Raw genomic sequence first — 27,436 nt, 5'->3', positions numbered from 1 at the left:
ATTCCCGGCCGATGCATCGTTTTGCTTTTCCCGCGGTGCCGTGTGGCTTGCGCGCTTGAGATGCACGATCCACAAGAATGTATAGCGGGATTCCCTTGAGAAGAACCGAGAACGCAGCACGCGCGGTTCCCCACTCAGACGCTCGCGTCATGTTCTGCGGACTGGCGTCGGCCTGGCCTCACAAGTTGCTGTGTCCAGGTGCCTCCGAGGCAATGAACTTGAACGACGGGGAGTACTGCCCATCGTTGCAAAAGCTGCAGCACCACCACAATCAACTGGGCCGGCAATGCACGTGTAGCAACAGAACACGTTATCCACCAAGTAGTGTATCTCTGCGTCTAACAATGGGTACGCTACTTGCCCAGTTCCCAGGACCAACGGTCCGCCCCGTGCCTCGGTAGCGCAGTAGTCAGCGCGTAAGTCTCATAATTTTAAGGTCGTGAGTTCGATCCTCACCCGGGGCATTTAATTTTCTGTGACTCACGGTGGTGCTGTCGCTAGGGCTCGAACTTATTTCTTGTTTGTTATCCACAACGTTTCAACGCTTCAGAGAGAAAATTTATACTTCCTGTTATTGATACTGACAGCTTTCCTTTTCCTCTTCTCCCAGTAGAGCATGAAGCCAAAAGCATTGCTCTGAGACTTTTGAGGTGCGCGCCTTGCCAGCCAGTATGCGCAATGACGTTCGCAAAGAGAGAAGGGTGCCGACACGGGCCTCGGCACGAAATGTGCGAGAGACCATCCGATCCGTCGAACGGACGCCCAAATCCGGTGAGATCTAGTGGCTAGGATGCCTGGCTATCACCCCGGAGGCCCGGGCTCGATTGCCGGAACCGGAACGGAATTTTTTCCACACGAATCGTCTCAAGTTTCAGCAGTGCGTGCTGCTGTTTCCCGTCCTGCTCGCAGTACAGCTACTGTTTCGTGACCGCCAGCAGAACATAGACGGGCGAAGCAGACACACGGTGACCCTAGAAGTGGCGTGTGGCTTCATGCGACGTGTTTCCAGCGTAGGGCTGAGCAACCGTCCGCGTCGAGGCCCGTTAGCTCAGTTGGTTAGAACGTCGTGCTAATAACGCGAAGGTCGTGGGTTCGATCCCCCCACGGGCCAGTAGGCTTTTACTACTACGAAAAGGCAGCGCCGATTTCAGCTGGCGAGTGTGATGACCGAAAGATCATCGCCCTGCGTGGACGTTGGCAGAGGATCCGAACCCGACTCGTCGGGAAGCGCTGCAGCATTCGCTCGGCAATGGTCACAATATGTTGAATACGCTGGTTCTCATACGGCAAACAGAAAATGAAAGAAAATGCCCGATTGCCGACGTGTAACAACTTTGGCCCTTGTCAGTGCTTGGGCGGGTGACCGCATGGGAACACAGGGTACTGTTGGCAATTTTGCTTCCTATTTTTCTTTCTCCTTTGTTTTCGCAGCTGCAGACCGATTCAGTGAGGGAGACGCCACCGTGAAATGAAGGGGCGTGCTGTGTGTCCACCGCCTCGCCTCTCCCTGCCTCTCTCAGTCGTTTCTCGTGCTTGTCGTTTTGATATAGGCCGACTGGAAAGCGTCAGCTCTCGCGTCAGCTGAGCAAAGTCGAGACAAGTCGAGACACACTGTAGGCTGGTCTGCAGCGAGTGAGAGGGAGAAAGAACATTAATTTAACGGCGCGTGGCAAAAGTACTCATACGCAAAGCTGAAAGCCTGCTGCGGTGGCCGGGAATCGAACCCGGATCAACTGCTTGCAAGGCAACTATGCTGACCTTTACACCACCACCGCACAACCGGGCGCCCCCACGCCGCGCTGTGTCGGCTTCCCGCCAGTCGGCAGCGGCCGAAGGTGATCGTAGCCCTAGGCGCATTACGAGGTAGGCTAGGGGAGCACATGCAGATGCATTCGCACGGCGTATCCATGCACATTTCGCACCCTTTGGCAAGAGTCGGCGCCGGCGACGCAAGAGGACGCAGAGGACGGCGTTCTGGCGGCATTTTTAGGCAGTACAGTGCAGGATTCAGCGTCTGCAGCATTTTCTCGACAGAATGCTACGGCGCTTGACGGCAGTCCCACGTTATCTCGAGACATCTGCTCGGGAAGCAGCGAAAGATTGCTACTGGTCTGAGCATCGGTGGTTCAGTGGTCCGCCCACGCTCTGAAGCGGCGCCCGTCTCTCTCGCGGCCATCCCGTATAAGATGTCCTACATACGGGAGTACTTTTTAACGAGGAGCTACGCTCTGTCAACGGCTACCGACAGACACAGGACCGCCCGCGGACTCTACGTTGCCCTGACTGGACAACCTCCGCGTCATAAACTGGTGTTCCGGAACCCCACAGTGGAATGGGTGAACGTGTGGGCAAACATCAACAACCCGGTGTTGCCGTCGGATGTGAGTGCGCTCTGGTTTAAGATCGTCAACAACACCCTAGCGACGAACCAGCGGCTTGCCGACATTCATCTCCTTCCCTCTGCCAACTGTGGTAGATGTGGTGCTGTGGACACACGGGAACATCGTTTTGAGTGTGCATCGGTGTCGACGGTATGGCGGTTGTGTCAACGAATGGTCGCCCACATTAATAGAACGCCTCCTCACCTTGTGACTGTTCGTCGTGTGATAGTGCCTAACTTCAAAGCTTTCCCGCGGACGAAAAATAACGCCACTGTCTGGATCTTAGGGCATACGATTTATGCCCTTATCGATATGGCCGTCACTGATACTGTGATTTACCTGGATTATTTGTGGGCCCAGTATATGACACTGAAGGATTGCGTTCAATTTCGCGAACTGTTTGCGAATTTTTTGAAGGCGGCCTTGGATTACGGCTATGAAATGGAACTGCGGCAAACACCTTGAACTGAGATTTACTGAGCTGACGCGTTCTATTTTTAATTTCTTTTTCCTTCTTTTATTTGTTTTCTTTGCGTTATGGTTGGTGACTTGTGCCACACCCACACTACGGGTCGTTCTGGTTTTATCTCCAAGAGAGGAGTGTCCTTTTACTTTTGAGGAATTTTATTTTCTTCACAAGACTTCATGGGTATTTTAGAAGATACAGCCTGTTTGTGTGGAACATTCATAGTTGCAGGAGTGTTTTTTTTACAATCTCTTAAATCCTGTTCCCGGACTGTCGCGATTTCATTTTATTACTTTCCTGTGATTTCTGTTTCTTTCGTGTGATGCACACATCGACATAAACTCTCATGTTGTGCTGTTGTGCTGCGTTGCCACCTGTTTTGTAACAACTCTCTGCTACATCGGAGTGACTGACGTTAGTCAGGAGGGACAATATATTTTTCTTTTAAGTGGAATATGAGTTTAGTTGAACTACGAGCAGAAGAGTTGAACCAGCGGAGGAAAGAAGACCGTCCACGAATTCCGCGATAAAATTTTTCTTAGTTCTCCATTTTTTCTGTGGAAGAAGACACCACACCATCTGAGCAGAAGATGATTTTGTTTTAAGTTATACCACTGTTCCACGAAATTCGACAGTAAAGCAAATATAGCGATGAAGCTCGCCGAAGAAGGCATATTTTGGTGAGAGTAAGGAGGGCTATAAGGGGAGTTGGGAGGCCCTAAAAAAAAAAAAAAAAAAAAAAAAAAAAAAAAAAAAAAGTGGTAGAATGCTCGCCTGCCACGCGGGCGGCCCGGGTTCGATTCCCGGCCGATGCATCGTTTTGCTTTTCCCGCGGTGCCGTGTGGCTTGCGCGCTTGAGATGCACGATCCACAAGAATGTATAGCGGGATTCCCTTGAGAAGAACCGAGAACGCAGCACGCGCGGTTCCCCACTCAGACGCTCGCGTCATGTTCTGCGGACTGGCGTCGGCCTGGCCTCACAAGTTGCTGTGTCCAGGTGCCTCCGAGGCAATGAACTTGAACGACGGGGAGTACTGCCCATCGTTGCAAAAGCTGCAGCACCACCACAATCAACTGGGCCGGCAATGCACGTGTAGCAACAGAACACGTTATCCACCAAGTAGTGTATCTCTGCGTCTAACAATGGGTACGCTACTTGCCCAGTTCCCAGGACCAACGGTCCGCCCCGTGCCTCGGTAGCGCAGTAGTCAGCGCGTAAGTCTCATAATTTTAAGGTCGTGAGTTCGATCCTCACCCGGGGCATTTAATTTTCTGTGACTCACGGTGGTGCTGTCGCTAGGGCTCGAACTTATTTCTTGTTTGTTATCCACAACGTTTCAACGCTTCAGAGAGAAAATTTATACTTCCTGTTATTGATACTGACAGCTTTCCTTTTCCTCTTCTCCCAGTAGAGCATGAAGCCAAAAGCATTGCTCTGAGACTTTTGAGGTGCGCGCCTTGCCAGCCAGTATGCGCAATGACGTTCGCAAAGAGAGAAGGGTGCCGACACGGGCCTCGGCACGAAATGTGCGAGAGACCATCCGATCCGTCGAACGGACGCCCAAATCCGGTGAGATCTAGTGGCTAGGATGCCTGGCTATCACCCCGGAGGCCCGGGCTCGATTGCCGGAACCGGAACGGAATTTTTTCCACACGAATCGTCTCAAGTTTCAGCAGTGCGTGCTGCTGTTTCCCGTCCTGCTCGCAGTACAGCTACTGTTTCGTGACCGCCAGCAGAACATAGACGGGCGAAGCAGACACACGGTGACCCTAGAAGTGGCGTGTGGCTTCATGCGACGTGTTTCCAGCGTAGGGCTGAGCAACCGTCCGCGTCGAGGCCCGTTAGCTCAGTTGGTTAGAACGTCGTGCTAATAACGCGAAGGTCGTGGGTTCGATCCCCCCACGGGCCAGTAGGCTTTTACTACTACGAAAAGGCAGCGCCGATTTCAGCTGGCGAGTGTGATGACCGAAAGATCATCGCCCTGCGTGGACGTTGGCAGAGGATCCGAACCCGACTCGTCGGGAAGCGCTGCAGCATTCGCTCGGCAATGGTCACAATATGTTGAATACGCTGGTTCTCATACGGCAAACAGAAAATGAAAGAAAATGCCCGATTGCCGACGTGTAACAACTTTGGCCCTTGTCAGTGCTTGGGCGGGTGACCGCATGGGAACACAGGGTACTGTTGGCAATTTTGCTTCCTATTTTTCTTTCTCCTTTGTTTTCGCAGCTGCAGACCGATTCAGTGAGGGAGACGCCACCGTGAAATGAAGGGGCGTGCTGTGTGTCCACCGCCTCGCCTCTCCCTGCCTCTCTCAGTCGTTTCTCGTGCTTGTCGTTTTGATATAGGCCGACTGGAAAGCGTCAGCTCTCGCGTCAGCTGAGCAAAGTCGAGACAAGTCGAGACACACTGTAGGCTGGTCTGCAGCGAGTGAGAGGGAGAAAGAACATTAATTTAACGGCGCGTGGCAAAAGTACTCATACGCAAAGCTGAAAGCCTGCTGCGGTGGCCGGGAATCGAACCCGGATCAACTGCTTGCAAGGCAACTATGCTGACCTTTACACCACCACCGCACAACCGGGCGCCCCCACGCCGCGCTGTGTCGGCTTCCCGCCAGTCGGCAGCGGCCGAAGGTGATCGTAGCCCTAGGCGCATTACGAGGTAGGCTAGGGGAGCACATGCAGATGCATTCGCACGGCGTATCCATGCACATTTCGCACCCTTTGGCAAGAGTCGGCGCCGGCGACGCAAGAGGACGCAGAGGACGGCGTTCTGGCGGCATTTTTAGGCAGTACAGTGCAGGATTCAGCGTCTGCAGCATTTTCTCGACAGAATGCTACGGCGCTTGACGGCAGTCCCACGTTATCTCGAGACATCTGCTCGGGAAGCAGCGAAAGATTGCTACTGGTCTGAGCATCGGTGGTTCAGTGGTAGTCTGGCCTCGGCGGCCGTGCCGTGCGGATGTGCTGTGTTTACGTCGCCGCTGCTGTTGGCCGAGCGCTGTTTGTGGTGAGTTAAACGCTGTAGAGCGTTTCTCTTCTATCTGTCGACGATTCGCTCTTGAAAGTGGTAATGGCTGAATTAGTACGAAAAGATACGTTGAAATTTGTCTTCGACAACCATTTCGCGAGACCTACCTCATTTGAAATAGAGAGATTTCTTGAGGAGACAGTAAAGTTAACGGGTGATGATATTATTGGCATTCATTCATCGATCTGCAGTAGTACGGTGTATTTGAAGCTCAGGAGTGCGACTAAATGTGACCAAGTTGTTGAATCCTGTGGAGGTACTTTCAAGTTTAAGCATTCTGATGGCAATGTGGGCGAGGTTAAAGTTTCTCATGCTGGTTTTGGTGTGAGGACCGTTCGCGTTTTCGAACTGCCATTTGAGATAACTGCTGAACAAATTAATTCCGTTTTGAAGCCTTATGGAACTATCATTAGTAATGTTGCCGAGCGGTGGTCCTCTGCACATAAATTTCATGTTTTAAATGGTGTTCGACAGATCAAAATCGATATGGTCAAGCATATCCCGTCTTATGTCAGTGTCTGTGGCTACAGAGCTATCGTGATATACGAGGGGCAACCGCGAACATGCGCGGGTTGTGGTTCTGCAGGACACGTTCGTGCTCAGTGCCTGCAAAGGCGCGTAACACAAATACCGACCGGAGAGGCAGGAGTCCCACACGCCATGTCACAGCTACCGCTGACATACGTTGCGGCGGTGCGCACGATCTCGTCCACGACCAAAGCGACCGAGAGACCTGCTTCCGAGGGCGACTTAATTGACTGTCAAATGGCCATCACCGAACCGGAAGCCGGCCAGGAGGTCATCGTTCCTGCACAACCAGCACAACAAGACCATTGCCCCTCAGCCGATGATGCGCGTAACAGCTCTCCGGCAGGCTCCCTGAACATAACTGTCGCTGGTGAGAACCATTCAGCGGCTGGTCTCGACGGTATAGTAGCAGCAGATAGACAAATCGACAATCATACCAAGGACACTAAGAAGCGCAGGATTGCTCACCAGGGAGCGGCCGAAACTGCCCCTGTCATGCGAGACAAGTTCAAACAGGTGAGACAAAAAATGACCGACGTACCACCAGCACCACAGGACGGTAATCGCAAACCGTTGAAGAAGTCGCGGACAGGAGCATCATCCGACAGTGGCACTGACGACCTTGTGTTCTCCGCGTCTACACAGCCGACTCCAAAGAGTGACATAGTACCTGAGCCGCAACCTACAGACGCTTGCCCACGACTCAAGGAGAACCGAAACGACACTCGTTCCCCACACTGGGCTGATGATCACGACGATGAGGATCAAGATCAAGACATGACGGAAGACAATGCTGCACCGGACCTTAGACTTAGCGGAGGGGACTCTAACCAACAGCGACGCCCCTCCTCACGAGGAACGGGCACTGATGATGACGCAGATTTCTATTAACTGAACATGCGATCATTAGCAGAGACAAAATATATCTAGATCCGTAGGACGATAGGCAGTCAGTTCTTTTACACACTTACGTTCAAGCAAATTTGGCGGGCTTACAAGCTTACCGGATTGCAACATTAAATATTAATAAGATCCGGAGTGCACTGAATTTGCGGAATCTCCAGGACGTTGTCTATGCAGCCGACATCGATATCGTATTGTTACAAGAAGTGACAGATATTGACCTAGAGCACATACCGGGCTATAACGCTATTGTTAACCCCAGTAGCAATAACGAACTTGGAACGGCTATATTATATAAAGAAGGTATACTAATCCGCAACGTTGAGAAACTACCCAACTGTAGAGGTATAGCTGGCACCGTCAATGACACCCGAATCATTAATATCTATGCACCTTCCGGATCTGGTAACAGACAGCGGCGAGCCGTCTTCTTCAAAGAAGAGATAGTTCCACTGTTCGGAACGGGTCATGATGACATAATATTTGCCGGGGATTTTAACTGTGTTATCCGTCCGAAAGACCAAACGCCGAACTTTACTAAATCACTGGAGCTTGAAACCATCATCACTGAGTTGGGACTTATTGACACGTGGGAACATCAGCATGGTGACGCGCCCGGTTTCACACACGACACTAGCCATTCTGCGAGCCGTTTAGACCGGATCTATACAACAGCTGGTTTGAAGTCCAATGTCCTACACTCCGAAATCTGGCCCACCATATTTTCTGATCATGCCGCGTATATTTGTGCCATCAATTTGGCGAAACAAGGCACCTACAAAGCCAGGGGACAGTGGAAACTTAATGTTACTCATTTATTAGATCCGGCGTGCCGCGTAGCATTTAACAATACGTGGGACGACTGTGAAAAACGTTTCCCGCAGTACAACTCGCCGCTCATTTGGTGGATCAAGTGCGCCAAACCTGCTATAACGAAAACCTTGAAACGCTACTCTCGCGAGAAGGCTGCCTGGCAAAAGGCAACTGTGGAATTTTATTTTCAGTGCCTCCGTGACTTGCATAAGCCGGATGTGACGATAATAGACAATTATGCACAAATTAAACGAATACAAGCAAAACTATTGACTTTAAAACGACAACAACTTCAGGGTTGCCGCATTAGGACTCGTTTGCAAAACACCGTTCCGAACGAAGCGACCTCCATGTATCATGTGATACACGAAAATAAACGGAACATTAGGAAAATAATTACTAAACTGACAACTACTGATGGTCGATTATTGACCAAACAGTGCGAGATCAAGGACGAAATCTACAAGCATTATACAGAATTGTTGGCCACCACACCAACGGATGACGTGGCGCAACGGGAAGTCATCGACGGGATAACAGGTAGACTCAGTTCGGATGAAGCTGGCACCCTCACTACCGCTATAACGGAGGACGAAGTGGTGGACGCCATACTGAGAGGTCCAAAGAACAAATCACCCGGACCTGATGGACTACCTGCCGAACTGTATCAAATTTTTCGACAAAAAATGGCAACGAAGCTGACGTGCATATGCAATGAACTCATGAATCCCAGTGCCCCCCTCCCAGAAGAGTTCTGTGAGGGGACGGTGGTCCTGGTCCCCAAAAAGCCAGGAGGCAAGGGAATTGGTAATCTTCGACCTATCACCTTATTGAACGGCGATTACAAAATCTTCGCCCGCGTCATCATGCAACGGCTGCACTCCGTAATTACCACGGTTACAGGATCCTACCAATCGTGTGTTGGCAAGCATAGAAAGATATATCAGACCTTAAGTGATTACAGGGATGTCATTTCCATAGCGGCGACTTGCAGACTCCGATGCGCCATCGTATCACTCGATTTCGAACAAGCATTCGACAGAGTGAGCCATTCATACCTTTTCAGTGTAATGCGGAAAATGAATTTTCCTCCGAATTTTTTAGCCATGCTCAACTCCGTGCTCACGAATGGTACCTCTAAAATCCAGATCAATGGACAACTCAGTAGCCCAATTAAGGTTCGTAGCTCGGTACGACAAGGTTGCCCAATGTCCATGGTATTGTTTGCAATAGCAATCGAACCGCTCCTGTTCAATTTAAACAAGGTTCTGCAAGGATTACACATACACGACCACAAAGTCACGTGTAAATCATACGCTGATGATGTCGGTTTCCTAGTCAGGAGTAACCAAGAACTAGACACTGCGCTCCAAATTACGAAGAAGTATTAACTTGCTTCCGGCGCTAAAATAAATATGGCGAAGTCTGGAATTTTGCCGATCGGCCGCGGAGATGACATTGGAGCTCGAGAACACCTGAAACGCCTTGACACACTGAAAAGCCTCGGCATAGTATACACGCGCCATATCCGACGAACAGTTGCTATCAACTACAGGCGCATTTTGACGAACATGCGGGCGTGCCTCCACCAACACAGTCTACGGAATCTGGACGCTATGCAGAAGGTACAGCTCGCCAATACCTATATCACGTCCAAAGTGAACTACGTCGCCCAAATATTGCCATTACCACCAGCAATAGCGAAACGAATGCTGGCAGCGCTCGGCCATTATGTTAGTAGGGGTCATATTTTCAAAATTAAATATGCAACGCTGACGTTACCAGCCAACAAAGGTGGTCTCAATCTTACCGATATCTACTGTAAAGCACAGGCACTGTATCTTTGCAAGACATACCGACTGTGGAAAGAATCGCCGAGTAATCTAGTGGGTCATCTTCTGAATGAAATAATCCCGCCCAGTATGGATCCGCCTATAGACGTGCACCACCTCCCGACGGAGCTTTCGCACCTCAAACATTTTCTCATTGAATACAGCTACATTCCGAGAACGCTTTTCCACAACGGTACGCCAACAGTCAAAGAAGTGTACAAGACCATGATTGACGGAAAACCCAGAAACAGCATCGAGGGGAAACTTCAACAGTATGACTGGAATACGATTTGGAAGAATATTCATGATCCCCGATTACCGACTGAGGTGAGAGCCGTATGGTACTTTGCTGTTAATAGAAAACTGCCGACGAACTCTAAGTTGCACGCCATACATCTGGCAGAAACGCCAAACTGCACTACCTGCAACGTCCTCGATACCGACGAACACAGGTTTACATGTGATACGATCAGCGACGTATGGTGCTGCATTCGGCGCATGCTAGCAATTATACTCAGAACTTCCGATAATGCCATCACTCCGACTAACCTCCTCAATCCTGAGGGCGTCCCCTACCCCAATACTAAAAGAAATGCTGCCAATTGGTTGATGGGACATTCAGTTTTCTATATTCTCACACAAGAAGACCGGAGCGAAGAAGATTTTTTGCCATTTCTGCGCATTCAGCATCATCAGCTTGAACAAATACGAGATTATAGATTGAAATATGCTAATTTTCTCAAGAGAATCTTGGTGTAGAACCAAACCAATCTCGATGAAAATTCAAAAAAAAAAAAAAAAAAAAAAAAAAAAAAAAAAAAAAAAAAAAAAAGGATAAGGCATAAAACTAAAGTGGTTTAAAAAAAAGTGGTAGAGCAATTTAACTTCAAAAAAAAGTGGCAAAAAAAAGGATGAAAAAAAAAAAAAAAAAAAAAGTGGTAGAATGCTCGCCTGCCACGCGGGCGGCCCGGGTTCGATTCCCGGCCGATGCATCGTTTTGCTTTTCCCGCGGTGCCGTGTGGCTTGCGCGCTTGAGATGCACGATCCACAAGAATGTATAGCGGGATTCCCTTGAGAAGAACCGAGAACGCAGCACGCGCGGTTCCCCACTCAGACGCTCGCGTCATGTTCTGCGGACTGGCGTCGGCCTGGCCTCACAAGTTGCTGTGTCCAGGTGCCTCCGAGGCAATGAACTTGAACGACGGGGAGTACTGCCCATCGTTGCAAAAGCTGCAGCACCACCACAATCAACTGGGCCGGCAATGCACGTGTAGCAACAGAACACGTTATCCACCAAGTAGTGTATCTCTGCGTCTAACAATGGGTACGCTACTTGCCCAGTTCCCAGGACCAACGGTCCGCCCCGTGCCTCGGTAGCGCAGTAGTCAGCGCGTAAGTCTCATAATTTTAAGGTCGTGAGTTCGATCCTCACCCGGGGCATTTAATTTTCTGTGACTCACGGTGGTGCTGTCGCTAGGGCTTGAACTTATTTCTTGTTTGTTATCCACAACGTTTCAACGCTTCAGAGAGAAAATTTATACTTCCTGTTATTGATACTGACAGCTTTCCTTTTCCTCTTCTCCCAGTAGAGCATGAAGCCAAAAGCATTGCTCTGAGACTTTTGAGGTGCGCGCCTTGCCAGCCAGTATGCGCAATGACGTTCGCAAAGAGAGAAGGGTGCCGACACGGGCCTCGGCACGAAATGTGCGAGAGACCATCCGATCCGTCGAACGGACGCCCAAATCCGGTGAGATCTAGTGGCTAGGATGCCTGGCTATCACCCCGGAGGCCCGGGCTCGATTGCCGGAACCGGAACGGAATTTTTTCCACACGAATCGTCTCAAGTTTCAGCAGTGCGTGCTGCCGTTTCCCGTCCTGCTCGCAGTACAGCTACTGTTTCGTGACCGCCAGCAGAACATAGACGGGCGAAGCAGACACACGGTGACCCTAGAAGTGGCGTGTGGCTTCATGCGACGTGTTTCCAGCGTAGGGCTGAGCAACCGTCCGCGTCGAGGCCCGTTAGCTCAGTTGGCAGTCGTGAGTGTTGGATATTGGTGCTGGTGTTTGAGAGAATAGTAGAAAATGGCACGTACGAAGCAAACCGCGCGTAAGTCTACTGGTGGAAAAGCGCCAAGGAAGCAGTTGGCGACAAAAGCAGCTCGTAAAAGTGCACCTTCAACTGGAGGTGTGAAGAAACCTCGTCGTTACAGGCCTGGAACTGTGGCATTGCGAGAAATCAGACGTTATCAGAAGTCAACTGAGTTGCTGATCCGCAAATTGCCATTCCAGCGTTTGGTGAGAGAAATTGCTCAGGATTTCAAGACGGACTTGCGCTTTCAGAGCGCTGCAATTGGAGCTCTTCAGGAAGCAAGTGAAGCCTACCTGGTGGGTCTCTTTGAAGATACAAACCTTTGTGCCATCCATGCAAAACGTGTGACCATTATGCCTAAAGATATTCAGCTTGCTCGGCGCATCCGTGGTGAACGTGCTTAAATGAAGCATGATGGCATTGTGGAAGTGCCACATTCCAACCCTGGCAAATTCAATTACCAGCTGGTTTTGACTGCCCTAATGTTGAACATAAACCCTTATAACACTGCCAAGTTTGAAGACATTTTACTGTGCACTTCATTTAAAGCTGTAGTGGCTGAAGTTAATGTATTGCTGCAAGTGAAGAAGCCACTATATTTTGTGTCCATTTAGGGTGTTTTGTAAAATGGTCTTGCTGAAGTGCATAAAAGTTCTCTAGAACATGTAATTTCACTAATTGTTAAAGCACAATTTGTGTGTAGTTCTATTTAAGTGACAGTGTGTAGTTTGTGGTCTAAACTGTGACTTGTGTAGTAGATGTTAGAATTAAGGCATTTAAGTTTTTCTTGTAGTTCTTATGGTCTTGTGGAGATCTAACTAGATGTAGACGAGGAGTTTGTCTGAGCTCGAGTATATGCATATGTATTTTGAATCTTTATGATCTTTTTACTTTCATATTTTTCTCCAAAATAGTATGTGGTTTACATGCTGACAGTTTGGCTTATTTTTCAGCAGTTTGGAATAAAGCATTAGTATGTACTGAAAAAAAAAAAAAAAAAAAAAAAAGTTGGTTAGAGCGTCGTGCTAATAACGCGAAGGTCGTGGGTTCGATCCCCCCACGGGCCAGTAGGCTTTTACTACTACGAAAAGGCAGCGCCGATTTCAGCTGGCGAGTGTGATGACCAAAAGATCATCGCCCTGCGTGGACGTTGGCAGAGGATCCGAACCCGACTCGTCGGGAAGCGCTGCAGCATTCGCTCGGCAATGGTCACAATATGTTGAATACGCTGGTTCTCATACGGCAAAGAGAAAATGAAAGAAAATGCCCGATTGCCGACGTGTAACAACTTTGGCCCTTGTCAGTGCTTGGGCGGGTGACCGCATGGGAACACAGGGTACTGTTGGCAATTTTGCTTCCTATTTTTCTTTCTCCTTTGTTTTCGCAGCTGCAGACCGATTCAGTGAGGGAGACGCCACCGTGAAATGAAGGGGCGTGCTGTGTGTCCACCGCCTCGCCTCTCCCTGCCTCTCTCAGTCGTTTCTCGTGCTTGTCGTTTTGATATAGGCCGACTGGAGAGCGTCAGCTCTCGCGTCAGCTGAGCAAAGTCGAGACAAGTCGAGACACACTGTAGGCTGGTCTGCATCGAGTAAGAGGGAGAAAGAACATTAATTTAACGGCGCGTGGCAAAAGTACTCATACGCAAAGCTGAAAGCCTGCTGCGGTGGCCGGGAATCGAACCCGGATCAACTGCTTGCAAGGCAACTATGCTGACCTTTACACCACCACCGCACAACCGGGCGCCCCCACGCCGCGCTGTGTCGGCTTCCCGCCAGTCGGCAGCGGCCGAAGGTGATAGTACCTGGCAGGCGCATTTCGAGGCAGGCTAGGGGAGCACATCCAGACGCATTCGGACAGCGTATCCGCGCACATCGCGCGGAGCAGCGGAGCGGTTGCGGCTTTGTTTACATCGCGGGGCGGCGCTCAGCGAGTGTTTCGAGGTCCACGTGTTCAAGTTTCTTCAACGTGAGTACCATGTCGACAGTTACTAGGGCAAACACTGCGCAGTTTGTGTTCGATAGAAATGCTTTGCGGCCCACCGCTTTTGAAATCCACGAATTTATATTCGAAGATTTGAAAATCCCGGAAGATCTAGTGGACACTTTTCAGTTGGATTTCGCGCAATATTCGCTATTTTTGAAGTTCTTTTCCGGCGACATGTGTGAAAAATTTGTTGAAAAATTTGGCGGAGTGCGTAAATTTAGGCATGTCGATGGCACAGTCAGTGATGTGCAGATTGTGCCCTCGGGTTATGGTGTTAGAACGGTTCGAGTATTTAATGTGCCCCCTGAATGCGGCAATGATTTGATTGCACGTGCTCTCACTCAGTACGGCGTAGTGTTGTCGGTAGTTAACGAAAAGTGGTCTAGTGCGTACCGGTACCAGGTTAATAGTGGAGTACGTAGTGTCCGCATTGACTTGAAGAAACACATTCCATCCTACGTAATGATTGCGGGCTGTAGGGCTCAAGTGACTTATATCGGCCAGCCACCCACATGCTCAATTTGTCATTCCACTGAGCATTTACGTGTTGATTGTCCCCGTAGACGACCCGTGCAGCTCCCACGTAGTGACGCTGCGGCTACTGGTGGCCACTTCGTGCCACTACTGAGTGAAATAGTAGCGGGCACTGTATCACAACCCCGCCCTGCCGACCCTATTCGTGCTGAGGATGTACCAAGTGAGGTGAATGCTACTGCAGACGCACCACAGGATCGAATGGAGGACGCTCCCATTTTGTCCTCGGCTGTGGTAGAATCGGATTCAGTTGCTAAGGAGGTCCCAGATGTTTCGGATCATACACCAGTTGCTATTTCGGAAGAGATGGACACCTCCTTACCACCGCCTCCGCCGCCTGAAGAGGTTCCCCTGGCACCGAGGAAAGGGCGTACAAAGAAAAATAAAAATAAGGGTACTAGGAGTCAGCAGTCAGATGACTTGCCGTGCACCCCTGTATCAGAGAGTGGCAGTGAGACTGAAGTTCAGACATCGTGCCCCCCTGCCTCTGACAGCTCTGCGCGCCAGGAGCGTATAAGGGAACAAACAGCACATCTCAAGGTGTTCTTAAATACGGCACGCGAACAGGGTGCGCATGCTGCGAAGCGCAAAAGCGAGCAAAGTAGCGAGCAGCTGCCGCAGCGCACGCGCAGGCATTCGGCGACGTCGGCCGCCGGTACAGCAACAACACAGGCGGCCGAGGCCACGTACACAGACACCGCTGGTGGTCGCGCCCAACCGACCGACCGACCAGCGGAGACGCCCTGGTGGAAGCAGGAGGAGGACGACCCTGGATCCCATTAGCGGCTTTCGGCGGACCTGTTGTAATTCGTGCCCCGTTTACCTGCGACGTTATGTTACGCTGTTCCTGCACGCTGACAGTAATTTTCTGCACAGAATTGTCCACGAGTTACGTAATGGGTTGCAGTGCTTCTTGACAGTTTTATTGGTGTGCTTAAGACGCTGCATCTGCGTCTTCCGTTTCTCATTTTTCTTGCTAATGCTTGAGTGTCTGTGTTTTAAATGGCCGCCGCTCGTCAACATCTAAAGATCTTCTCAGTTTTATCACTCAATGTAAATCGCATCATAGCTGCGCATAAAATAGCAAGTTTTATAGACTTTTTAACTTTGGGAGGCTATGACGTTGCATTGCTCCAAGAAGTTACTGTTAAGCGCTTCAATAACGTCCCTGGTTATGATGTCATCTATAACATTAACGTTGAAGGTACTTGTGGCACCGCTGTTCTTTATAAAACTGTATTGCAACCAACTAACGTTCAATTTTTACCGAATGGCCGCTTACTTACGTGTACGATCCAGGATGTCACATTTATTAATATATACGCGCCGAGTGGCACTGATCATAAACGTGCACGTTCTGTTTTTTTTAATCAAGATGTGGTTCCGTTTTTTGCGTCGACCCGCAATGTCGTAGTTGGCGGCGATTTTAACTGTGTTACTGCCGCAGCCGATCAATTTCCCACGGCTACCATGTGCCCGGAACTTTCCCAACTAATTGTGACAAATGACTTGATCGATGTTTGGCGTCATTTTCATCCTACCACGACGCAATACACACATTTTTATGCGAACGGTGCCAGCAGAATTGATCGCATTTATGTGTCGCGGCCGCTTCAAACCTATCTTCATAGGGTTGCGGTACATCCCGTCGCTTTTAGCGATCACTGCGGGGTTGTGTGTGACGTGCAATTACTGGCACATAGGCAGGCGCCCCCTTCCCGTGTTTGGAAACTCAATACCCGTCATCTCTCTGACGCCGGTTTACGTTGCGAGATTCAGAACGTGTGGCAGTTTTGTTCTGAAAAACGGGGAAGCTATGCCTCGGTCTTACAATGGTGGGTCGACCTAGCCAAACCGCAGTTGCGCAGTGTTGCGATGCGGTATGCAAGGGAGGCGTCATTTTGGGAGAGGCGCACCATTGCCTTTTATCAGCAGTGCCTCCAGGATGCGCTTGATGCGCCCGTGGCGCCAGATCAAAACTTACGCGCACGTTTGAATAGAATTAAAAGCAAGATACTCCAGCATCACCTCCACAAGGCACAAGGTGTTCTGATCAGGAGCCGACCGCAGTGTGAGACCATTGACGAAGTGCCAACGCTTTACCACTTGGCACGCGAGAAACGGTTGGCGCGGAGGAAAGGCATTACCACCCTCATCACGGACACTGGTGCTCGTCTCACGGCGAAGCATGAGATCGTTCCCCACGTCACCGACCACTTTAAGAGGTTGTTCGGACGGACAGCTGCCGATGATGTCGCACGTTCATTTCTGTTAGATGAATTGGATACTGTCATCTCCGAATCTGACCGTCAGTCACTGGATGAGATGTTGTCACGGGACGATGTGAAAGACGTGTTGCGTTCGTGTCGTCGAGGGAAGTCTCCAGGTCCAGATGGCCTTCCCATCGAATTTTACCTGGCTTATTGGGATATTTTCGGTGAGACATTGACGATCATGATAAATGAAATTGTTCGTGGTGCTGCTGTCCCTTCGAAGTTCGTTGCAGGGCGTATTATATTAATTCCGAAGACACCGACAGCATGCCGTGTTGAGGCATTACGCCCTATCACACTTTTAAATGCAGACTATAAACTGGCGGCACGATGCCTCGCAACGAAACTCAGTGTGCTCATGGACAAGATAATCAGTCCCTTTCAGTCGTGTGGTGTGCAACGCCGTAGTATTTTTCACGCTGCGGCTTCATACCGAGACGTGGTCGCGTACGCAGCCATTAATGACCTGTCCGCTGGCATTCTCTCAATCGACTTTGCCAATGCATTCGACCGTATCGGGCACGATTATCTTCTGTCCGTCATGACAAAACTGGGGTTCGGCGGCCACTTTCTCGATGCTATACGGAATCTTTTAACGTCGGCGACGTCCGTCATTGTCATCAATGGTTGGCAGTCGCCGCCCATTCCTATTACCAGATCCGTCAGACAGGGCTGTCCTTTATCAATGCTCCTATTTGTCATTGCGCTCGACCCGTTTTTGCGCGCAGTCGGTCGAATCATTGAAGGTGTCCAGCTCTGTCACGTCTCTCTCAAATGTGCTGCCTATGCTGACGACGTGGGACTTTTCATGGGGCGGGCACATGACTTGGACAGAGTTCGTGATGTTCTGATATTGTACGAACGTGCCTCTGGCGCCGTTCTGAATGTGCGGAAAACTGTATTGGTACCACTGGGTCGTCGGGGACTGTCTGCTGAACGGGACTGGTTCCGTGTTGTGCGCACCCACAAAATTTTAGGACTCGACATTGTAGCGTGCCCACAAAAAATGCAAGTTTTAAACTGGAGACGCGTTCTTGGCACTGTGAAGGCCCTATGTCGCAGCCACTCAGGTCGCCGCCTCAACTTACATCAACGTGTGGCTGTCATTAACACATTCATCTTATCGAATGCGTGGTACATCGCCCAACTGCTTAGTGTTCCGAAGCCGATCGGGAGGGCGATTTCGCAGGCAGTCTACTGGCTCCTGTGGCGGCATGAAATTTTTAAAGTCAAGGCTTCGACCTGTGTCATCGACAGGCAGCTGGGCGGCCTCGGTTTCACCGACGTTCCACGCAAATGCGGCGCTCTGCTCGTCCACCGGACGGCCACCCTGCAGTCCGACAACCCGGCAGGAAGCACCGCGGCACTCCTGGAGCTCTACCGCCCACGCTCTGAAGCGGCGCCCGTCTCTCTCGCGGCCATCCCGTATAAGATGTCCTACATACGGGAGTACTTTTTAACGAGGAGCTACGCTCTTTCAACGGCTACCGACAGACACAGGACCGCCCGCGGACTCTACGTTGCCCTGACTGGACAACCTCCGCGTCATAAACTGGTGTTCCGGAACCCCACAGTGGAATGGGTGAACGTGTGGGCAAACATCAACAACCCGGTGTTGCCGTCGGATGTGAGTGCGCTCTGGTTTAAGATCGTCAACAACACCCTAGCGACGAACCAGCGGCTTGCCGACATTCATCTCCTTCCCTCTGCCAACTGTGGTAGATGTGGTGCTGTGGACACACGGGAACATCGTTTTGAGTGTGCATCGGTGTCGACGGTATGGCGGTTGTGTCAACGAATGGTCGCCCACATTAATAGAACGCCTCCTCACCTTGTGACTGTTCGTCGTGTGATAGTGCCTAACTTCAAAGCTTTCCCGCGGACGAAAAATAACGCCACTGTCTGGATCTTAGGGCATACGATTTATGCCCTTATCGATATGGCCGTCACTGATACTGTGATTTACCTAGATTATTTGTGGGCCCAGTATATGACACTGAAGGATTGCGTTCAATTTCGCGAATTGTTTGCGAATTTTTTGAAGGCGGCCTTGGATTACGGCTATGAAATGGAACTGCGGCAAACACCTTGAACTGAGATTTACTGAGCTGACGCGTTCTATTTTTAATTTCTTTTTCCTTCTTTTATTTGTTTTATTTGCGTTATGGTTGGTGACTTGTGCCACACCCACACTACGGGTCGTTCTGGTTTTATCTCCAAGAGAGGAGTGTCCTTTTACTTTTGAGGAATTTTATTTTGTTCACAAGACTTCACGGGGATTTTAGAAGATACAGCCTGTTTGTGTGGAACATTCATAGTTGCAGGAGTGTTTTTTTTCCAATCTCTTAAATCCTGTTCCCGGACTGTCGCGATTTCATTTTATTACTTTCCTGTGATTTCTGTTTCTTTCGTGTGATGCACACATCGACATAAACTCTCATGTTGTGCTGTTGTGCTGCGTTGCCACCTGTTTTGTAACAACACTCTGCTACATCGGAGTGACTGACGTTAGTCAGGAGGGACAATATATTTTTCTTTTAAGTGGAATATGAGTTTAGTTGAACTACGAGCAGAAGAGTTGAACCAGCGGAGGAAAGAAGACCGTCCACGAATTCCGCGATAAAATTTTTCTTAGTTCTCCATTTTTTCTGTGGAAGAAGACACCACACCATCTGAGCAGAAGATGATTTTGTTTTACGTTATACCACTGTTCCACGAAGTTCGACAGTAAAGCAAATATAGCGATGAAGCTCGCCGAAGAAGGCATATTTTGGTGAGAGTAAGGAGGGCTATAAGGGGAGTTGGGAGGCCAAAAAAAAAAAAAAAAAAAAAAAAAAAAAAAAAAAAAAAAAAAAAAAAGTGGTAGAATGCTCGCCTGCCACGCGGGCGGCCCGGGTTCGATTCCCGGCCGATGCATCGTTTTGCTTTTCCCGCGGTGCCGTGTGGCTTGCGCGCTTGAGATGCACGATCCACAAGAATGTATAGCGGGATTCCCTTGAGAAGAACCGAGAACGCAGCACGCGCGGTTCCCCACTCAGACGCTCGCGTCATGTTCTGCGGACTGGCGTCGGCCTGGCCTCACAAGTTGCTGTGTCCAGGTGCCTCCGAGGCAATGAACTTGAACGACGGGGAGTACTGCCCATCGTTGCAAAAGCTGCAGCACCACCACAATCAACTGGGCCGGCAATGCACGTGTAGCAACAGAACACGTTATCCACCAAGTAGTGTATCTCTGCGTCTAACAATGGGTACGCTACTGGCCCAGTTCCCAGGACCAACGGTCCGCCCCGTGCCTCGGTAGCGCAGTAGTCAGCGCGTAAGTCTCATAATTTTAAGGTCGTGAGTTCGATCCTCACCCGGGGCATTTAATTTTCTGTGACTCACGGTGGTGCTGTCGCTAGGGCTCGAACTTATTTCTTGTTTGTTATCCACAACGTTTCAACGCTTCAGAGAGAAAATTTATACTTCCTGTTATTGATACTGACAGCTTTCCTTTTCCTCTTCTCCCAGTAGAGCATGAAGCCAAAAGCATTGCTCTGAGACTTTTGAGGTGCGCGCCTTGCCAGCCAGTATGCGCAATGACGTTCGCAAAGAGAGAAGGGTGCGAGAGACCATCCGATCCGTCGAACGGACGCCCAAATCCGGTGAGATCTAGTGGCTAGGATGCCTGGCTATCACCCCGGAGGCCCGGGCTCGATTGCCGGAACCGGATCGGAATTTTTTCCACACGAATCGTCTCAAGTTGCAGCAGTGCGTGCTGCCGTTTCCCGTCCTGCTCGCAGTACAGCTACTGTTTCGTGACCGCCAGCAGAACATAGACGGGCGAAGCAGACACACGGTGACCCTAGAAGTGGCGTGTGGCTTCATGCGACGTGTTTCCAGCGTAGGGCTGAGCAACCGTCCGCGTCGAGGCCCGTTAGCTCAGTTGGTTAGAGCGTCGTGCTAATAACGCGAAGGTCGTGGGTTCGATCCCCCCACGGGCCAGTAGACTTTTACTACTACGAAAAGGCAGCGCCGATTTCAGCTGGCGAGTGTGATGACCAAAAGATCATCGCCGTGCGTGGACGTTGGCAGAGGATCCGAACCCGACTCGTCGGGAAGCGCTGCAGCATTCGCTCGGCAATGGTCACAATATGTTGAATACGCTGGTTCTCATACGGCAAAGAGAAAATGAAAGAAAATGCCCGATTGCCGACGTGTAACAACTTTGGCCCTTGTCAGTGCTTGGGCGGGTGACCGCATGGGAACACAGGGTACTGTTGGCAATTTTGCTTCCTATTTTTCTTTCTCCTTTGTTTTCGCAGCTGCAGACCGATTCAGTGAGGGAGACGCCACCGTGAAATGAAGGGGCGTGCTGTGTGTCCACCGCCTCGCCTCTCCCTGCCTCTCTCAGTCGTTTCTCGTGCTTGTCGTTTTGATATAGGCCGACTGGAGAGCGTCAGCTCTCGCGTCAGCTGAGCAAAGTCGAGACAAGTCGAGACACACTGTAGGCTGGTCTGCAGCGAGTAAGAGGGAGAAAGAACATTAATTTAACGGCGCGTGGCAAAAGTACTCATACGCAAAGCTGAAAGCCTGCTGCGGTGGCCGGGAATCGAACCCGGATCAACTGCTTGCAAGGCAACTATGCTGACCTTTACACCACCACCGCACAACCGGGCGCCCCCACGCCGCGCTGTGTCGGCTTCCCGCCAGTCGGCAGCGGCCGAAGGTGATCGTAGCCCTAGGCGCATTACGAGGTAGGCTAGGGGAGCACATGCAGATGCATTCGCACGGCGTATCCATGCACATTTCGCACCCTTTGGCAAGAGTCGGCGCCGGCGACGCAAGAGGACGCAGAGGACGGCGTTCTGGCGGCATTTTTAGGCAGTACAGTGCAGGATTCAGCGTCTGCAGCATTTTCTCGACAGAATGCTACGGCGCTTGACGGCAGTCCCACGTTATCTCGAGACATCTGCTCGGGAAGCAGCGAAAGATTGCTACTGGTCTGAGCATCGGTGGTTCAGTGGTAGAATGCTCGCCTGCCACGCGGGCGGCCCGGGTTCGATTCCCGGCCGATGCATCGTTTTGCTTTTCCCGCGGTGCCGTGTGGCTTGCGCGCTTGAGATGCACGATCCACAAGAATGTATAGCGGGATTCCCTTGAGAAGAACCGAGAACGCAGCACGCGCGGTTCCCCACTCAGACGCTCGCGTCATGTTCTGCGGACTGGCGTCGGCCTGGCCTCACAAGTTGCTGTGTCCAGGTGCCTCCGAGGCAATGAACTTGAACGACGGGGAGTACTGCCCATCGTTGCAAAAGCTGCAGCACCACCACAATCAACTGGGCCGGCAATGCACGTGTAGCAACAGAACACGTTATCCACCAAGTAGTGTATCTCTGCGTCTAACAATGGGTACGCTACTTGCCCAGTTCCCAGGACCAACGGTCCGCCCCGTGCCTCGGTAGCGCAGTAGTCAGCGCGTAAGTCTCATAATTTTAAGGTCGTGAGTTCGATCCTCACCCGGGGCATTTAATTTTCTGTGACTCACGGTGGTGCTGTCGCTAGGGCTCGAACTTATTTCTTGTTTGTTATCCACAACGTTTCAACGCTTCAGAGAGAAAATTTATACTTCCTGTTATTGATACTGACAGCTTTCCTTTTCCTCTTCTCCCAGTAGAGCATGAAGCCAAAAGCATTGCTCTGAGACTTTTGAGGTGCGCGCCTTGCCAGCCAGTATGCGCAATGACGTTCGCAAAGAGAGAAGGGTGCGAGAGACCATCCGATCCGTCGAACGGACGCCCAAATCCGGTGAGATCTAGTGGCTAGGATGCCTGGCTATCACCCCGGAGGCCCGGGCTCGATTGCCGGAACCGGAACGGAATTTTTTCCACACGAATCGTCTCAAGTTGCAGCAGTGCGTGCTGCCGTTTCCCGTCCTGCTCGCAGTACAGCTACTGTTTCGTGACCGCCAGCAGAACATAGACGGGCGAAGCAGACACACGGTGACCCTAGAAGTGGCGTGTGGCTTCATGCGACGTGTTTCCAGCGTAGGGCTGAGCAACCGTCCGCGTCGAGGCCCGTTAGCTCAGTTGGTTAGAGCGTCGTGCTAATAACGCGAAGGTCGTGGGTTCGATCCCCCCACGGGCCAGTAGACTTTTACTACTACGAAAAGGCAGCGCCGATTTCAGCTGGCGAGTGTGATGACCAAAAGATCATCGCCGTGCGTGGACGTTGGCAGAGGATCCGAACCCGACTCGTCGGGAAGCGCTGCAGCATTCGCTCGGCAATGGTCACAATATGTTGAATACGCTGGTTCTCATACGGCAAAGAGAAAATGAAAGAAAATGCCCGATTGCCGACGTGTAACAACTTTGGCCCTTGTCAGTGCTTGGGCGGGTGACCGCATGGGAACACAGGGTACTGTTGGCAATTTTGCTTCCTATTTTTCTTTCTCCTTTGTTTTCGCAGCTGCAGACCGATTCAGTGAGGGAGACGCCACCGTGAAATGAAGGGGCGTGCTGTGTGTCCACCGCCTCGCCTCTCCCTGCCTCTCTCAGTCGTTTCTCGTGCTTGTCGTTTTGATATAGGCCGACTGGAGAGCGTCAGCTCTCGCGTCAGCTGAGCAAAGTCGAGACAAGTCGAGACACACTGTAGGCTGGTCTGCAGCGAGTAAGAGGGAGAAAGAACATTAATTTAACGGCGCGTGGCAAAAGTACTCATACGCAAAGCTGAAAGCCTGCTGCGGTGGCCGGGAATCGAACCCGGATCAACTGCTTGCAAGGCAACTATGCTGACCTTTACACCACCACCGCACAACCGGGCGCCCCCACGCCGCGCTGTGTCGGCTTCCCGCCAGTCGGCAGCGGCCGAAGGTGATCGTAGCCCTAGGCGCATTACGAGGTAGGCTAGGGGAGCACATGCAGATGCATTCGCACGGCGTATCCATGCACATTTCGCACCCTTTGGCAAGAGTCGGCGCCGGCGACGCAAGAGGACGCAGAGGACGGCGTTCTGGCGGCATTTTTAGGCAGTACAGTGCAGGATTCAGCGTCTGCAGCATTTTCTCGACAGAATGCTACGGCGCTTGACGGCAGTCCCACGTTATCTCGAGACATCTGCTCGGGAAGCAGCGAAAGATTGCTACTGGTCTGAGCATCGGTGGTTCAGTGGTAGAATGCTCGCCTGCCACGCGGGCGGCCCGGGTTCGATTCCCGGCCGATGCATCGTTTTGCTTTTCCCGCGGTGCCGTGTGGCTTGCGCGCTTGAGATGCACGATCCACAAGAATGTATAGCGGGATTCCCTTGAGAAGAACCGAGAACGCAGCACGCGCGGTTCCCCACTCAGACGCTCGCGTCATGTTCTGCGGACTGGCGTCGGCCTGGCCTCACAAGTTGCTGTGTCCAGGTGCCTCCGAGGCAATGAACTTGAACGACGGGGAGTACTGCCCATCGTTGCAAAAGCTGCAGCACCACCACAATCAACTGGGCCGGCAATGCACGTGTAGCAACAGAACACGTTATCCACCAAGTAGTGTATCTCTGCGTCTAACAATGGGTACGCTACTTGCCCAGTTCCCAGGACCAACGGTCCGCCCCGTGCCTCGGTAGCGCAGTAGTCAGCGCGTAAGTCTCATAATTTTAAGGTCGTGAGTTCGATCCTCACCCGGGGCATTTAATTTTCTGTGACTCACGGTGGTGCTGTCGCTAGGGCTCGAACTTATTTCTTGTTTGTTATCCACAACGTTTCAACGCTTCAGAGAGAAAATTTATACTTCCTGTTATTGATACTGACAGCTTTCCTTTTCCTCTTCTCCCAGTAGAGCATGAAGCCAAAAGCATTGCTCTGAGACTTTTGAGGTGCGCGCCTTGCCAGCCAGTATGCGCAATGACGTTCGCAAAGAGAGAAGGGTGCGAGAGACCATCCGATCCGTCGAACGGACGCCCAAATCCGGTGAGATCTAGTGGCTAGGATGCCTGGCTATCACCCCGGAGGCCCGGGCTCGATTGCCGGAACCGGAACGGAATTTTTTCCACACGAATCGTCTCAAGTTGCAGCAGTGCGTGCTGCCGTTTCCCGTCCTGCTCGCAGTACAGCTACTGTTTCGTGACCGCCAGCAGAACATAGACGGGCGAAGCAGACACACGGTGACCCTAGAAGTGGCGTGTGGCTTCATGCGACGTGTTTCCAGCGTAGGGCTGAGCAACCGTCCGCGTCGAGGCCCGTTAGCTCAGTTGGTTAGAGCGTCGTGCTAATAACGCGAAGGTCGTGGGTTCGATCCCCCCACGGGCCAGTAGACTTTTACTACTACGAAAAGGCAGCGCCGATTTCAGCTGGCGAGTGTGATGACCAAAAGATCATCGCCGTGCGTGGACGTTGGCAGAGGATCCGAACCCGACTCGTCGGGAAGCGCTGCAGCATTCGCTCGGCAATGGTCACAATATGTTGAATACGCTGGTTCTCATACGGCAAAGAGAAAATGAAAGAAAATGCCCGATTGCCGACGTGTAACAACTTTGGCCCTTGTCAGTGCTTGGGCGGGTGACCGCATGGGAACACAGGGTACTGTTGGCAATTTTGCTTCCTATTTTTCTTTCTCCTTTGTTTTCGCAGCTGCAGACCGATTCAGTGAGGGAGACGCCACCGTGAAATGAAGGGGCGTGCTGTGTGTCCACCGCCTCGCCTCTCCCTGCCTCTCTCAGTCGTTTCTCGTGCTTGTCGTTTTGATATAGGCCGACTGGAGAGCGTCAGCTCTCGCGTCAGCTGAGCAAAGTCGAGACAAGTCGAGACACACTGTAGGCTGGTCTGCAGCGAGTAAGAGGGAGAAAGAACATTAATTTAACGGCGCGTGGCAAAAGTACTCATACGCAAAGCTGAAAGCCTGCTGCGGTGGCCGGGAATCGAACCCGGATCAACTGCTTGCAAGGCAACTATGCTGACCTTTACACCACCACCGCACAACCGGGCGCCCCCACGCCGCGCTGTGTCGGCTTCCCGCCAGTCGGCAGCGGCCGAAGGTGATCGTAGCCCTAGGCGCATTACGAGGTAGGCTAGGGGAGCACATGCAGATGCATTCGCACGGCGTATCCATGCACATTTCGCACCCTTTGGCAAGAGTCGGCGCCGGCGACGCAAGAGGACGCAGAGGACGGCGTTCTGGCGGCATTTTTAGGCAGTACAGTGCAGGATTCAGCGTCTGCAGCATTTTCTCGACAGAATGCTACGGCGCTTGACGGCAGTCCCACGTTATCTCGAGACATCTGCTCGGGAAGCAGCGAAAGATTGCTACTGGTCTGAGCATCGGTGGTTCAGTGGTAGAATGCTCGCCTGCCACGCGGGCGGCCCGGGTTCGATTCCCGGCCGATGCATCGTTTTGCTTTTCCCGCGGTGCCGTGTGGCTTGCGCGCTTGAGATGCACGATCCACAAGAATGTATAGCGGGATTCCCTTGAGAAGAACCGAGAACGCAGCACGCGCGGTTCCCCACTCAGACGCTCGCGTCATGTTCTGCGGACTGGCGTCGGCCTGGCCTCACAAGTTGCTGTGTCCAGGTGCCTCCGAGGCAATGAACTTGAACGACGGGGAGTACTGCCCATCGTTGCAAAAGCTGCAGCACCACCACAATCAACTGGGCCGGCAATGCACGTGTAGCAACAGAACACGTTATCCACCAAGTAGTGTATCTCTGCGTCTAACAATGGGTACGCTACTTGCCCAGTTCCCAGGACCAACGGTCCGCCCCGTGCCTCGGTAGCGCAGTAGTCAGCGCGTAAGTCTCATAATTTTAAGGTCGTGAGTTCGATCCTCACCCGGGGCATTTAATTTTCTGTGACTCACGGTGGTGCTGTCGCTAGGGCTCGAACTTATTTCTTGTTTGTTATCCACAACGTTTCAACGCTTCAGAGAGAAAATTTATACTTCCTGTTATTGATACTGACAGCTTTCCTTTTCCTCTTCTCCCAGTAGAGCATGAAGCCAAAAGCATTGCTCTGAGACTTTTGAGGTGCGCGCCTTGCCAGCCAGTACGCGCAATGACGTTCGCAAAGAGAGAAGGGTGCGAGAGACCATCCGATCCGTCGAACGGACGCCCAAATCCGGTGAGATCTAGTGGCTAGGATGCCTGGCTATCACCCCGGAGGCCCGGGCTCGATTGCCGGAACCGGAACGGAATTTTTTCCACACGAATCGTCTCAATTTTCAGCAGTGCGTGCTGCCGTTTCCCGTCCTGCTCGCAGTACAGCTACTGTTTCGTGACCGCCAGCAGTACATAGACGGGCGAAGCAGACACACGGTGACCCTAGAAGTGGCGTGTGGCTTCATGCGACGTGTTTCCAGCGTAGGGCTGAGCAACCGTCCGCGTCGAGGCCCGTTAGCTCAGTTGGTTAGAGCGTCGTGCTAATAACGCGAAGGTCGTGGTGTTCGATCCCCCCACGGGCCAGTAGGCTTTTACTACTACGAAAAGGCAGCGCCGATTTCAGCTGGCGAGTGTGATGACCAAAAGATCATCGCCGTGCGTGGACGTTGGCAGAGGATCCGAACCCGACTCGTCGGGAAGCGCTGCAGCATTCGCTCGGCAATGGTCACAATATGTTGAATACGCTGGTTCTCATACGGCAAAGAGAAAATG

General features: G+C 51.5%; 22 non-coding genes across 22 annotated transcripts; 16 read left to right on the top strand and 6 right to left on the bottom strand.

The window, feature by feature from the left end:
• The first annotated feature begins 391 nt into the window (after positions 1 to 391).
• Trnam-cau lies at positions 392 to 464 on the top strand. The gene has a single exon. It is a non-coding gene; the product is annotated as a tRNA-Met (tRNA).
• Positions 465 to 1,037: 573 nt separating this feature from the next.
• Trnai-aau lies at positions 1,038 to 1,111 on the top strand. The gene has a single exon. It is a non-coding gene; the product is annotated as a tRNA-Ile (tRNA).
• A 592-nt stretch (positions 1,112 to 1,703) lies between these two features.
• Trnaa-ugc lies at positions 1,704 to 1,775 on the bottom strand. The gene has a single exon. It is a non-coding gene; the product is annotated as a tRNA-Ala (tRNA).
• Positions 1,776 to 4,037: 2,262 nt separating this feature from the next.
• On the top strand, positions 4,038 to 4,110 carry Trnam-cau. The gene has a single exon. It is a non-coding gene; the product is annotated as a tRNA-Met (tRNA).
• A 573-nt stretch (positions 4,111 to 4,683) lies between these two features.
• Positions 4,684 to 4,757, top strand: Trnai-aau. The gene has a single exon. It is a non-coding gene; the product is annotated as a tRNA-Ile (tRNA).
• A 592-nt stretch (positions 4,758 to 5,349) lies between these two features.
• On the bottom strand, positions 5,350 to 5,421 carry Trnaa-ugc. The gene has a single exon. It is a non-coding gene; the product is annotated as a tRNA-Ala (tRNA).
• Positions 5,422 to 11,321: 5,900 nt separating this feature from the next.
• Positions 11,322 to 11,394, top strand: Trnam-cau. Its single transcript has one exon. It is a non-coding gene; the product is annotated as a tRNA-Met (tRNA).
• Positions 11,395 to 13,702: 2,308 nt separating this feature from the next.
• Trnaa-ugc lies at positions 13,703 to 13,774 on the bottom strand. Its single transcript has one exon. It is a non-coding gene; the product is annotated as a tRNA-Ala (tRNA).
• A 6,350-nt stretch (positions 13,775 to 20,124) lies between these two features.
• Positions 20,125 to 20,197, top strand: Trnam-cau. Its single transcript has one exon. It is a non-coding gene; the product is annotated as a tRNA-Met (tRNA).
• Positions 20,198 to 20,743: 546 nt separating this feature from the next.
• Trnai-aau lies at positions 20,744 to 20,817 on the top strand. Its single transcript has one exon. It is a non-coding gene; the product is annotated as a tRNA-Ile (tRNA).
• Positions 20,818 to 21,409: 592 nt separating this feature from the next.
• On the bottom strand, positions 21,410 to 21,481 carry Trnaa-ugc. The gene has a single exon. It is a non-coding gene; the product is annotated as a tRNA-Ala (tRNA).
• Positions 21,482 to 21,821: 340 nt separating this feature from the next.
• Trnag-gcc lies at positions 21,822 to 21,892 on the top strand. The gene has a single exon. It is a non-coding gene; the product is annotated as a tRNA-Gly (tRNA).
• Positions 21,893 to 22,267: 375 nt separating this feature from the next.
• Trnam-cau lies at positions 22,268 to 22,340 on the top strand. The gene has a single exon. It is a non-coding gene; the product is annotated as a tRNA-Met (tRNA).
• A 546-nt stretch (positions 22,341 to 22,886) lies between these two features.
• Trnai-aau lies at positions 22,887 to 22,960 on the top strand. Its single transcript has one exon. It is a non-coding gene; the product is annotated as a tRNA-Ile (tRNA).
• A 592-nt stretch (positions 22,961 to 23,552) lies between these two features.
• Positions 23,553 to 23,624, bottom strand: Trnaa-ugc. Its single transcript has one exon. It is a non-coding gene; the product is annotated as a tRNA-Ala (tRNA).
• A 340-nt stretch (positions 23,625 to 23,964) lies between these two features.
• On the top strand, positions 23,965 to 24,035 carry Trnag-gcc. The gene has a single exon. It is a non-coding gene; the product is annotated as a tRNA-Gly (tRNA).
• A 375-nt stretch (positions 24,036 to 24,410) lies between these two features.
• Trnam-cau lies at positions 24,411 to 24,483 on the top strand. Its single transcript has one exon. It is a non-coding gene; the product is annotated as a tRNA-Met (tRNA).
• A 546-nt stretch (positions 24,484 to 25,029) lies between these two features.
• On the top strand, positions 25,030 to 25,103 carry Trnai-aau. The gene has a single exon. It is a non-coding gene; the product is annotated as a tRNA-Ile (tRNA).
• Positions 25,104 to 25,695: 592 nt separating this feature from the next.
• On the bottom strand, positions 25,696 to 25,767 carry Trnaa-ugc. The gene has a single exon. It is a non-coding gene; the product is annotated as a tRNA-Ala (tRNA).
• A 340-nt stretch (positions 25,768 to 26,107) lies between these two features.
• Positions 26,108 to 26,178, top strand: Trnag-gcc. Its single transcript has one exon. It is a non-coding gene; the product is annotated as a tRNA-Gly (tRNA).
• Positions 26,179 to 26,553: 375 nt separating this feature from the next.
• On the top strand, positions 26,554 to 26,626 carry Trnam-cau. The gene has a single exon. It is a non-coding gene; the product is annotated as a tRNA-Met (tRNA).
• A 546-nt stretch (positions 26,627 to 27,172) lies between these two features.
• Trnai-aau lies at positions 27,173 to 27,247 on the top strand. The gene has a single exon. It is a non-coding gene; the product is annotated as a tRNA-Ile (tRNA).
• Positions 27,248 to 27,436: the final 189 nt, after the last annotated feature.

The sequence above is a fragment of the Schistocerca piceifrons genome, chromosome 2 (assembly GCF_021461385.2).
Source record: "Schistocerca piceifrons isolate TAMUIC-IGC-003096 chromosome 2, iqSchPice1.1, whole genome shotgun sequence".
NCBI classification, from domain to species: domain Eukaryota; kingdom Metazoa; phylum Arthropoda; class Insecta; order Orthoptera; family Acrididae; genus Schistocerca; species Schistocerca piceifrons.
The sequence above is the reverse complement of the archived record's forward strand: the minus strand, read 5'-3'. Positions and strand labels throughout refer to the sequence as shown.